Genomic DNA, 11,919 nt, shown 5'->3' on the forward strand with positions numbered 1-11,919 from the left:
AAAACGTTAAAAGCTCATCTATGGAGAGAGTTGAGTAATTCCAAGGCATCAAAGTGGACTGTTATGCTCTATTTAGTGTTCTTAGCATTCTAAGTTATTCGCGCAGCTTTCGTACAACGTTTCGAAACCAAAAGATGCCAATAGACCAAGTTATGTTCTTTAATGCACAAAAATGGGAAAAGTTGATCTACGGAGAGAGTTAGGTAATTGCAAGGCCTCAAACGTTGAACTCTAATTAGCGTTCTTAGAAGTCTAAGTTGTTAGTGTATCTTTCGTACAACGTTTCGTAACCAAAAGATTCCAATAGACCATGTTATGTTCTTAAATGCACAAAAACGTTAAAAGCTCTTCTATGGAAAGAGTAGAGCAACTCCAAGGCATCAAAGTGGACCGTAGTACTCTATTTCAAGTTGCTAGAAGTCTAAAAAGTTTGTGTAGCTTTCGTACAACGTTTCATAACCAAAAGATCCCAATAGACCTTTAAGTTCTCAAAAGCATAAAAACATGAAATTCTTCTCTATGGAGAGAGTAGAGCACCTCCAATGCAGCAAAGTGGACCGTTATACTCTATTTTGTATTCTTAGAAGTCTAAGAAGTTAATGTAGCTTTTGTACAACGTTTTGTAACCAAAATATACCAATAGACCAAGTTAAGTTCTCAAAGGCGTAAAAACGTGAAAAGCTCCTCTATGGAGAGAGTAGAGAAAATCCAAGGCATCAAAGTGGACGTTATACTCTATTTAGTGTTCTTAGATGTCTAAGAAGTTAGTATAGCTTTCGTAGAACGTTTCCTAACCAAAAGATACCAATAGACCAAGTTCTGTTCTCAAAAGCATAAAAACGTTAAAAGCTTCTCTATGGAGAGAGTTGAGCAAATCCAAGGCATCAAAGTGGACGGTTATACTCTATTTAGTGTTCCTAGAAGTCTAAGAGGTTAGTGCATCTTTCGTGCAATGTTTCGTAACCAAAAGGTACCAATAGGCCACGTTATTTTCTTTAATGCACAAAAACATTAAAAGCTCATCAATGGAGAGAGTTGAGTAACTCCAAGGCATCAAAGTGGACTGTTGTACTCTATTTAGTGTTCTTAGCAGTCTAAGTTATTAGTGTAGCTTCCGTACAACGTTTCGTAACCAAAAGATGCCAATAGACCAAGTTATATTCTCAATTGCACAAAAATGGGAAAAGTTGATCTACGGAGAGAGTTAGGTAATTCCAAGGCCTCAAAGTGGACCGTTGTAATGTACTGAGCTTTCTTAGAAGTCTTAGTTGTTAGTGTATCTTTCGTACAACGTTTCATAACCAAAAGATTCCAATAGACCAAGTTATGTTCTTAAATGCACAAAAAAGTGAAAAGCTCTTCTATGGAAAGAGTAGGGCAACTCCAAGGCATCAAAGTGGACCATAGTACTCTATTTCAAGTTGTTTGAAGTCTAAAAAGTTAGTGTAGCTTTCGTACAACGTTTCATAACCAAAAGATCCCAATAGACCAAGTTAAGTTCTCAAAAGCATAAAAACGTGAAAAGCTCCTCTATGGAGAGAGTAGAGCAACTCCAATGCAGCGAAGTGGACCGTTATACTCTATTTTGTGTTCCTAGAAGTCTAAGAAGTTCATGTAGCTTTTGTACAACGTTTTGTATCCAAAATATTCCAATTGACCAAGTTAAGTTCTCAAAAGCATAAAAACGTGAAAAGCTCCTCTATAGAGAGAGTAGAGCAAATCCAAGGCATCAAAGTGGACCGTTATACGCTATTTGGTGTTCTTAAATGTCTAAGAAGTTAGTATAGCTTTCGTAGAACGTTTCGTAACCAAAAGATACCAATAGACCAAGTTATGTTCTCAAAAGCGTACAAACGTTAAAAGCTCCTCTATGGAGAGAGTAGAGCAAATCCAAGGCATCAAAGTGGACGGCTATACTCTATTTAGTGTTCTTAGAAGTCTAAGAGGTTAGTGCAGCTTTCGTACAATGTTTCGTAACCAAAAGATACCAATAGGCCACGTTATTTTCTTTAATGCACAAAAACGTTAAAAGCTCATCTATGGAGAGAGTTGAGTAATTCCAAGGCATCAAAGTGGACCGTTGTACTCTATTTAGTGTTCTTAGCTGTCTAAGTTATTAGTCTAGCTTTTGTACAACGTTTCGTAACCAAAAGATGCCAATAGACCAAGTTATGTTCTCAATTGCACAAAAATGGGAAAAGCTCGTCTATGGAGAGAGTAGAGCAACTCCAAGGTATCAAAGTGGACCTTAGTACTCTATTTCATGTTCTTAGAAGTCTAAAAAGTTAGTGTAGTTTTCGTACAACGTTTCGTAACCAAAAGATCCCAATAGACCGAGTTAAGTTCTCAAAAGAAAAAAAGCGTGAAAAGCTCGTCTATAGAGAGAGTAGAGCGACTCCAATGCACCAAAGTGGACCGTTTTACTCTATCTAGTGTTGTTAAAAGTCTAGGAAGTTAGTGTAGCTTTTGTACAACGTTTCGTAACCAAAAGATACCAATAGACCAAGTGATGTTCTCAAAAGCGTAAAATCGTTAAAAACTCCTCTATGGAGCGAGTTGAGGAAATCCAAGGCATCAAAGTGGACCGTTATACTCTATCTAGTGTTCCTAGAAGTCTCAGAAGTTAGTGTAGCTTTCATACAATGTTTCATAACCAAAAGATACCAATAGACCAAGTTATGTTCTCAAAAGCATAAAAACTTTAAAAGCTCCTCTATGGAGAGAGTAGAGGAAATCCAAGGCATCAAAGTGGACCGTTATACTCTCTTTCGTGTTCTTAGAAGTCTAAGAAGTTAGTGTAGCTCTCGTACAACGTTTCGTAACCAAAAGATACCAATAGACCAAGTTACGTTCTCAAAAGCATAAAAACGTTAAAAGCTCCTCTATGGAGAGAGTAGAGCAAATCCAAGGCATCAAAGTGGACAGTTATACCCTAATTAGTGTTCTTATAAGTCTAAGAAGTTAGTGTAGCTTTCGTACAACGTTTCGTAACCAAATGATACCAATAGACCAAGTTATGTTCTTTAATGCACAAAAACGTTAGAAGCTCATCTATGGAGAGAGTTGAGTAATTCCAAGGCATCAAAGTGGACTGTTATCCTCTATTTAGTGTTCTTAGCATTCTAAGTTATTCGTGCAGCTTTCTTACAACGTTTCGTAACCAAAAGATGCCAATAGACCAAGTTATGTTCTTTAATGCACAAAAATGGGAAAAGTTGATCTACGGAGAGAGTTAGGTAATTGCAAGGCCTCAAACGTTGAACTCTACTTAGCGTTCTTAGAAGTCTAAGTTGTTAGTGTATCTTTCGTACAACGTTTCGTAACAAAAAGATTCCAATAGACCATGTTATGTTCTTAAATGTACAAAAACGTTAAAAGCTCTTCTATGGAAAGAGTAGAGCAACTCCAAGGCATCAAAGTGGACCGTAGTACTCTATTTCAAGTTGCTAGAAGTCTAAAAAGTTTGTGTAGCTTTCGTACAACGTTTCATAACCAAAAGATCCCAATAGACCTTTAAGTTCTCAAAAGCATAAAAACATGAAATTCTTCTCTATGGAGAGAGTAGAGCAACTCCAATGCAGCAAAGTGGACCTTTATACTCTATTTTGTATTCTTAGAAGTCTAAGAAGTTAATGTAGCTTTTGTACAACGTTTTGTAACCAAAATATACCAATAGACCAAGTTAAGTTCTCAAAGGCGTAAAAACGTGAAAAGCTTCTCTATGGAGAGAGTAGAGAAAATCCAAGGCATCAAAGTGGACGTTATACTCTATTTAGTGTTCTTAGATGTCTAAGAAGTTAGTATAGCTTTCGTAGAACGTTTCCTAACCAAAAGATACCAATAGACCAAGTTCTGTTCTCAAAAGCATAAAAACGTTAAAAGCTTCTCTATGGAGAGAGTTGAGCAAATCCAAGGCATCAAAGTGGACCGTAGTACTCTATTTCAAGTTGCTAGAAGTCTAAAAAGTTTGTGTAGCTTTCGTACAACGTTTCGTAACCAAAAGATCCCAATAGACCTTTAAGTTCTCAAAAGCATAAAAACATGAAATTCTTCTCTATGGAGAGAGTAGAGCAACTCCAATGCAGCAAAGTGGACCGTTATACTCTATTTTGTATTCTTAGAAGTCTAAGAAGTTAATGTAGCTTTTGTACAACGTTTTGTAACCAAAATATACCAATAGACCAAGTTAAGTTCTCAAAGGCGTAAAAACGTGAAAAGCTTCTCTATGGAGAGAGTAGAGAAAATCCAAGGCATCAAAGTGGACGTTATACTCTATTTAGTGTTCTTAGATGTCTAAGAAGTTAGTATAGCTTTCGTAGAACGTTTCCTAACCAAAAGATACCAATAGACCAAGTTCTGTTCTCAAAAGCATAAAAACGTTAAAAGCTTCTCTATGGAGAGAGTTGAGCAAATCCAAGGCATCAAAGTGGACGGTTATACTCTATTTAGTGTTCCTAGAAGTCTAAGAGGTTAGTGCATCTTTCGTGCAACGTTTCGTAACCAAAAGGTACCAATAGGCCACGTTATTTTCTTTAGTGCACAAAAACGTTAAAAGCTCATCGATGGAGAGAGTTGAGTAACTCCAAGGCATCAAAGTGGACTGTTGTACTCTATTTAGTGTTCTTAGCAGTCTAAGTTATTAGTGTAGCTTTCGTACAACGTTTCGTAACCAAAAGATGCCAATAGACCAAGTTATATTCTCAATTGCACAAAAATGGGAAAAGTTGATCTACGGAGAGAGTTAGGTAATTCCAAGGCCTCAAAGTGGACCGTTGTAATGTACTGAGCTTTCTTAGAAGTCTTAGTTGTTAGTGTATATTTCGTACAACGTTTCGTAACCAAAAGATTCCAATAGACCAAGTTATGTTCTTAAATGCACAAAAAAGTGAAAAGCTCTTCTATGGAAATAGTAGGGCAACTCCAAGGCATCAAAGTGGACCATAGTAGTCTATTTCAAGTTGTTTGAAGTCTAAAAAGTTAGTGTAGCTTTCGTACAACGTTTCATAACCAAAAGATCCCAATAGACCAAGTTAAGTTCTCAAAAGCATGAAAACGTGAAAAGCTCCTCTATGGAGAGAGTAGAGCAACTCCAATGCAGCGAAGTGAACCGTTATACTCTATTTTGTGTTCCTAGAAGTCTAAGAAGTTCATGTAGCTTTTGTACAACGTTTTGTATCCAAAATATTCCAATAGACCAAGTTAAGTTCTCAAAAGCATAAAAACATGAAAAGCTCCTCTATAGAGAGAGTAGAGCAAATCCAAGGCATCAAAGTGGACCGTTATACTCTATTTGGTGTTCTTAGATGTCTAAGAAGTTAGTATAGCTTTCGTAGAACGTTTCATAACGAAAAGATACCAATAGACCAGGTTATGTTCTCAAAAGCATAAAAACGTGAAAAGCTCCTCTATGGAGAGAGTAGAGCAACTCGAATGCAGCAAAGTGGACCGTTATACTCTATTTTGTGTGCTTAGAAGTCTAAGAAGTTAATGTAGCTTTTGTACAACGTTCTGTAACCAAAATATACCAATAGACCAAGTTAAGTTCTCAAAAGCATAAAAACGTGAAAAGCTCCTCTATGGAGAGAGTAGAGCAAATCCAAGGCATCAAAGCGGACCGTTATACTCTATTTAGTGTTCTTAGATGTCTAAGAAGTTAGTATAGCTTTCGTAGAACGTTTCGTAACGAAAAGATACCAATAGACCAAGTTATGTTCTCAAAAGCGTAAAAACGTTAAAAGCTCCTCTATGGAGAGAGTAGAGCAAATCCAAGGCATCAAAGTGGACGGCTATACTCTATTTAGTGTTCTTAGAAGTCTAAGAGGTTAGTGCAGCTTTCGTACAATGTTTCGTAACCAAAAGATACCAATAGGCCACGTTATTTTCTTTAATGCACAAAAACGTTAAAAGCTCATCTATGGAGAGAGTTGAGTAATTCCAAGGCATCAAAGTGGACCGTTGTACTCTATTTAGTGTTCTTAGCTGTCTAAGTTATTAGTCTAGCTTTTGTACAACATTTCGTAACCAAAAGATGCCAATAGACCAAGTTATGTTCTCAATTGCACAAAAATGGGAAAAGCTCGTCTATGGAGAGAGTAGAGCAACTCCAAGGTATCAAAGTGGACCTTAGTACTCTATTTCATGTTCTTAGAAGTCTAAAAAGTTAGTGTAGTTTTCGTACAACGTTTCGTAACGAAAAGATCCCAATAGACCGAGTTAAGTTCTCAAAAGCAAAAAAGCGTGAAAAGCTCGTCTATAGAGAGAGTAGAGCGACTCCAATGCACCAAAGTGGACCGTTTTACTCTATCTAGTGTTGTTAAAAGTCTAGGAAGTTAGTGTAGCTTTTGTACAACGTTTCGTAACAAAAAGATATCAATAGATCAAGTGATGTTCTCAAAAGCGTAAAAACGTTAAAAACTCCTCTATGGAGCGAGTAGAGGAAATCCAAGGCATCAAAGTGGACCGTTATACTCTATCTAGTGTTCCTAGAAGTCTCAAAAGTTAGTGTAGCTTTCATACAATGTTTCATAACCAAAAGATACCAATAGACCAAGTTATGTTCTCAAAAGCATAAAAACTTTAAAAGCTCCTCTATGGAGAGAGTAGAGGAAATCCAAGGCATCAAAGTGGACCGTTATACTCTCTTTCGTGTTCTTAGAAGTCTAAGAAGTTAGTGTAGCTCTCGTACAACGTTTCGTAACCAAAAGATACCAATAGACCAAGTTACGTTCTCAAAAGCATAAAAACGTTAAAAGCTCCTCTATGGAGAGAGTAGAGCAAATCCAAGGCATCAAAGTGGACCGTTATACCCTAATTAGTGTTCTTATAAGTCTAAGAAGTTAGTGTAGCTTTCGTACAACGTTTCGTAACCAAATGATACCAATAGACCAAGTTATGTTCTTTAATGCACAAAAACGTTAAAAGCTCATCTATGGAGAGAGTTGAGTAATTCCAAGGCATCAAAGTGGACTGTTATCCTCTATTTAGTGTTCTTAGCATTCTAAGTTATTCGTGCAGCTTTCGTACAACGTTTCGTAACCAAAAGATGCCAATAGACCAAGTTATGTTCTTTAATGCACAAAAATGGGAAAAGTTGATCTACGGAGAGAGTTAGGTAATTGCAAGGCCTCAAACGTTGAACTCTACTTAGCGTTCTTAGAAGTCTAAGTTGTTAGTGTATCTTTCGTACAACGTTTCGTAACAAAAAGATTCCAATAGACCATGTTATGTTCTTAAATGCACAAAAACGTTAAAAGCTCTTCTATGGAAAGAGTAGAGCAACTCCAAGGCATCATAGTGGACCGTAGTACTCTATTTCAAGTTGCTAGAAGTCTAAAAAGTTTGTGTAGCTTTCGTACAACGTTTCATAACCAAAAGATCCCAATAGACCTTTAAGTTCTCAAAAGCATAAAAACATGAAATTCTTCTCTATGGAGAGAGTAGAGCAACTCCAATGCAGCAAAGTGGACCGTTATACTCTATTTTGTATTCTTAGAAGTCTAAGAAGTTATTGTAGCTTTTGTACAATGTTTCGTAACCAAAAGATACCGATAGACCAAGTTATGTTCTTAAATGCACAAAAAAGTGAAAAGCTCTTCCATGGAAATAGTAGGGCAACTCCAAGGCATCAAAGTGGACCATAGTAGTCTATTTCAAGTTGTTTGAAGTCTAAAAAGTTAGTGTAGCTTTCGTACAACGTTTCATAACCAAAAGATCCCAATAGACCAAGTTAAGTTCTCAAAAGCATAAAAACGTGAAAAGCTCCTCTATGGAGAGAGTAGAGCAACTCCAATGCAGCGAAGTGAACCGTTATACTCTATTTTGTGTTCCTAGAAGTCTAAGAAGTTCATGTAGCTTTTGTACAACGTTTTGTATCCAAAATATTCCAATAGACCAAGTTAAGTTCTCAAAAGCATAAAAACGTGAAAAGCTCCTCTATAGAGAGAGTAGAGCAAATCCAAGGCATCAAAGGGGACCGTTATACTCTATTTGGTGTTCTTAGATGTCTAAGAAGTTAGTATAGCTTTCGTAGAACGTTTCGTAACGAAAAGATACCAATAGACCAGGTTATGTTCTCAAAAGCATAAAAACGTGAAAAGCTCCTCTATGGAGAGAGTAGAGCAACTCGAATGCAGCAAAGTGGACCGTTATACTCTATTTTGTGTGCTTAGAAGTCTAAGAAGTTAATGTAGCTTTTGTACAACGTTCTGTAACCAAAATATACCAATAGACCAAGTTAAGTTCTCAAAAGCATAAAAACGTGAAAAGCTCGTCTATGGAGAGAGTAGAGCAAATCCAAGGCATCAAAGCGGACCGTTATACTCTATTTAGTGTTCTTAGATGTCGAAGAAGTTAGTATAGCTTTCGTAGAACGTTTCGTAACGAAAAGATACCAATAGACCAAGTTATGTTCTCAAAAGCGTAAAAACGTTAAAAGCTCCTCTATGGAGAGAGTAGAGCAAATCCAAGGCATCAAAGTGGACGGCTATACTCTATTTAGTGTTCTTAGAAGTCTAAGAGGTTAGTGCAGCTTTCGTACAATGTTTCATAACCAAAAGATACCAATAGGCCACGTTATTTTCTTTAATGCACAAAAACGTTAAAAGCTCATCTATGGAGAGAGTTGAGTAATTCCAAGGCATCAAAGTGGACCGTTGTACTCTATTTAGTGTTCTTAGCTATCTAAGTTATTTGTCCAGCTTTTGTACAACGTTTCGTAACCAAAAGATGCCAATAGACCAAGTTATGTTCTCAATTGCACAAAAATGGGAAAAGCTCGTCTATGGAGAGAGTAGAGCAACTCCAAGGTATCAAAGTGGACCTTAGTACTCTATTTCATGTTCTTAGAAGTCTAAAACGTTAGTGTAGTTTTCGTACAACGTTTCGTAACGAAAAGATCCCAATAGACCGAGTTAAGTTCTCAAAAGCAAAACATCGTGAAAAGCTCGTCTATAGAGAGAGTAGAGCGACTCCAATGCACGAAAGTGGACCGTTTTACTCTATCTAGTGTTGTTAAAAGTCTAGGAAGTTAGTGTAGCTTTTGTATAACGATTCGTAACCAAAAGATAGCAATAGACCAAGTGATGTTCTCAAAAGCGTAAAAACATTAAAAACTCCTCTATGGAGCGAGTAGAGGAAATCCAAGGCATCAAAGTGGACCGTTATACTCTATCTAGTGTTCCTAGAAGTCTCAGAAGTTAGTGTAGCTTTCGTACAACGTTTCGTAACCAAAAGATACCGATAGACCAAGTTATGTTCTTTAATGTACAAAAACGTTAAAAGCTTATCTATGGAGAGAGTTGAGTAATTCCAAGGCATCAAAGTGGACTTTTATACTCTATTTAGTGTTCTTAGCATTCTAAGTTATTCGTGTAGCTTTCGTACAACGTTTCGTAACCAAAAGATACCAAGAGACCAAGTTACGTTCTCAAAAGCATAAAAATGTTAAAAGCTCCGCTATGGAGAGAGTAGAGGAAATCCAAGGCGTCAAAGTGGACCGTTATACTCTAATTAGTGTTCTTAGAAGTCTAAGAGGTTAGTGCAGCTTTCGTAGAACGTTTCGTAACGAAAAGATACCAGTAGACCAAGTTATGTTCTCAAAAGCATAAAAACATTAAAAGCTCCTCTATGGAGAGAGTAGAGCAAATCCAAAGCATCAAAGTGGGCGGTTATACTCTATTTAGTGTTCTTAGAAGTCTAAGAGGTTAGTGCAGCTTTCGTACAATGTTTCGTAACCAAAAGATACCAATAGGCCACGTTATTTTCTTTAATGCACAAAAACGTTTAAAGTGGATCTATGGAGAGAGTTGAGTAATTCCAAGGCATCAAAGTGGACCGTTGTACTCTATTTAGCGTTCTTAGCAGTCTAAGTTATTAGTGTAGCTTTCGTACAACGTTTCGTAACCAAAAGATACCAATAGACCATGTTATGTTCTCAATTGCACAAAAATGGGAAAAGCTCATCTATCGAGAGAGTATAGCAACTCCAACGTATTAAAGTGGACCGTAGTACTCTATTTCATGTTCTTAGAAGTCTGAAAAGTTAGTGTTGTTTTCGTACAACGTTTCGTAACCAAAAGATCCCAATAGACCGAGTTAAGTTCTCAAAAGCAAAAAAGCGTGAAAAGATAGTGTAGCAAAGTGGACCGTTATACTCTATCTAGTGTTCTTAGAAGTCTAGGAAGTTAGTGTAGCTTTTGTACAACGTTTCGTAACCAAAAGATACCAATAGACCAAGTGATGTTCTCAAAAGCATAAAAACGTTAAAAACTCCTCTATGGAGAGAGTAGAGGAAATCCAAGGCATCAAAGTGGACCGTTATACTCTATCTAGTGTTCGTAGAAGTCTAAGAAGTTAGTGTAGCTTTCATACAATGTTTCATAACCAAAAGATACCAATAGACCAAGTTATGTTCTCAAAAGCATAAAAACTTTAAAAGCTCCTCTATGGAGAGAGTAGAGGAAATCCAAGGCATCAAAGTGGACCGTTATAGTCTCTTTCGTGTTCTTAGAAGTCTAAGAAGTTAGTGTAGCTCTCGTACAACGTTTCGTAACCAAAAGATACCAATAGACCAAGTTACGTTCTCAAAAGCATAAAAACGTTAAAAGCTCCTCTATGGAGAGAGTAGAGCAAATCCAAGGCATCAAAGTGGACCGTTATACCCTAATTAGTGTTCTTAGAAGTCTAAGAAGTTAGTGTAGCTTTCGTACAATGTTTCGTAACCAAAAGACACCAATAGACCAAGTTATGTTCTTTAATGCACAAAAACGTTAAAAGCTCATCTATGGAGAGAGTTGAGTAATTCCAAGGCATCAAAGTGGACTGTTATACTCTATTTAGTGTTCTTAGCATTCTATGTTATTCGTGTAGCTTTCGTACAACGTTTCGTAACAAAAAGATGCCAACAGATCAAGTTATGTTCTTTAATGCACAAAAATGGGAAAAGTTGATCTACGGAGAGAGTTAGGTAATTTCAAGGCCTCAAAGTGGACCGCTGAACTCTATTTAGCGTTCTTAGAAGTCTAAGTTGTTAGTGTATCTTTCGTACAATGTTTTGTAACCAAAAGATTCCAATAGATGAAGTTAAGTTCTTAAATGTAGAAAAACGTGAAAAGCTCTTCTATGGAGAGAGTAGAGCAACTCCAAGGCATCAAAGTGGGCCGTAGTACTCTATTTCAAGTTGTTATAAGTCTAAAAAGTTAGTGTAGCTTTCGTACAACGTTTCATTACCAAAAGATCCCAATAGACCAAGTTAAGTTCTCAAAAGCATAAAAACGTGAAAAGCTCCTCTATGGAGAGAGTAGAGCAACTCGAATGCAGCAAAGTGGACCGTTATACTCTATTTTGTGTGCTTAGAAGTCTAAGAAGTTAATGTAGCTTTTGTACAACGTTTTGTAACCAAAATATACCAATAGACCAAGTTAAGTTCTCAAAAGCATAAAAACGTGAAAAGCTCCTCTATGGAGAGAGTAGAGCAAATCCAAGGCATCAAAGCGGACCGTTTTACTCTACTTAGTGTTCTTAGATGTCTAAGAAGTTGGTATAGCTTTCGTAGAACGTTTCGTAACGAAAAGATACCAATAGACCAAGTTATGTTCTCAAAGGCGTAAAAACGTTAAAAGCTCCTCTATAGAGAGAGTAGAGCAAATCCAAGGCATCAAAGTGGACGGCTATACTCTATTTAGTGTTCTTCGAAGTCTAAGAGGTTAGTGCAGCTTTCGTACAATGTTTCGTAACCAAAAGATACCAATGGGCCACGTTATTTTCTTTAATGCACAAAAATGTCAAAAGCTCATCTATGGAGAGAGTTGAGTAATTCCAAGGCATCAAAGTGGACCGTTGTACTCTATTTAGTGTTCTTAGCTGTCTAAGTTATTAGTCTAGCTTTTGTACAACGTTTCGTAACCAAAAGATGCCAATAGA

The sequence above is a fragment of the Tripterygium wilfordii genome, chromosome 18, assembly GCF_013401445.1.
Source record: "Tripterygium wilfordii isolate XIE 37 chromosome 18, ASM1340144v1, whole genome shotgun sequence".
Lineage (NCBI taxonomy): Eukaryota > Viridiplantae > Streptophyta > Magnoliopsida > Celastrales > Celastraceae > Tripterygium > Tripterygium wilfordii.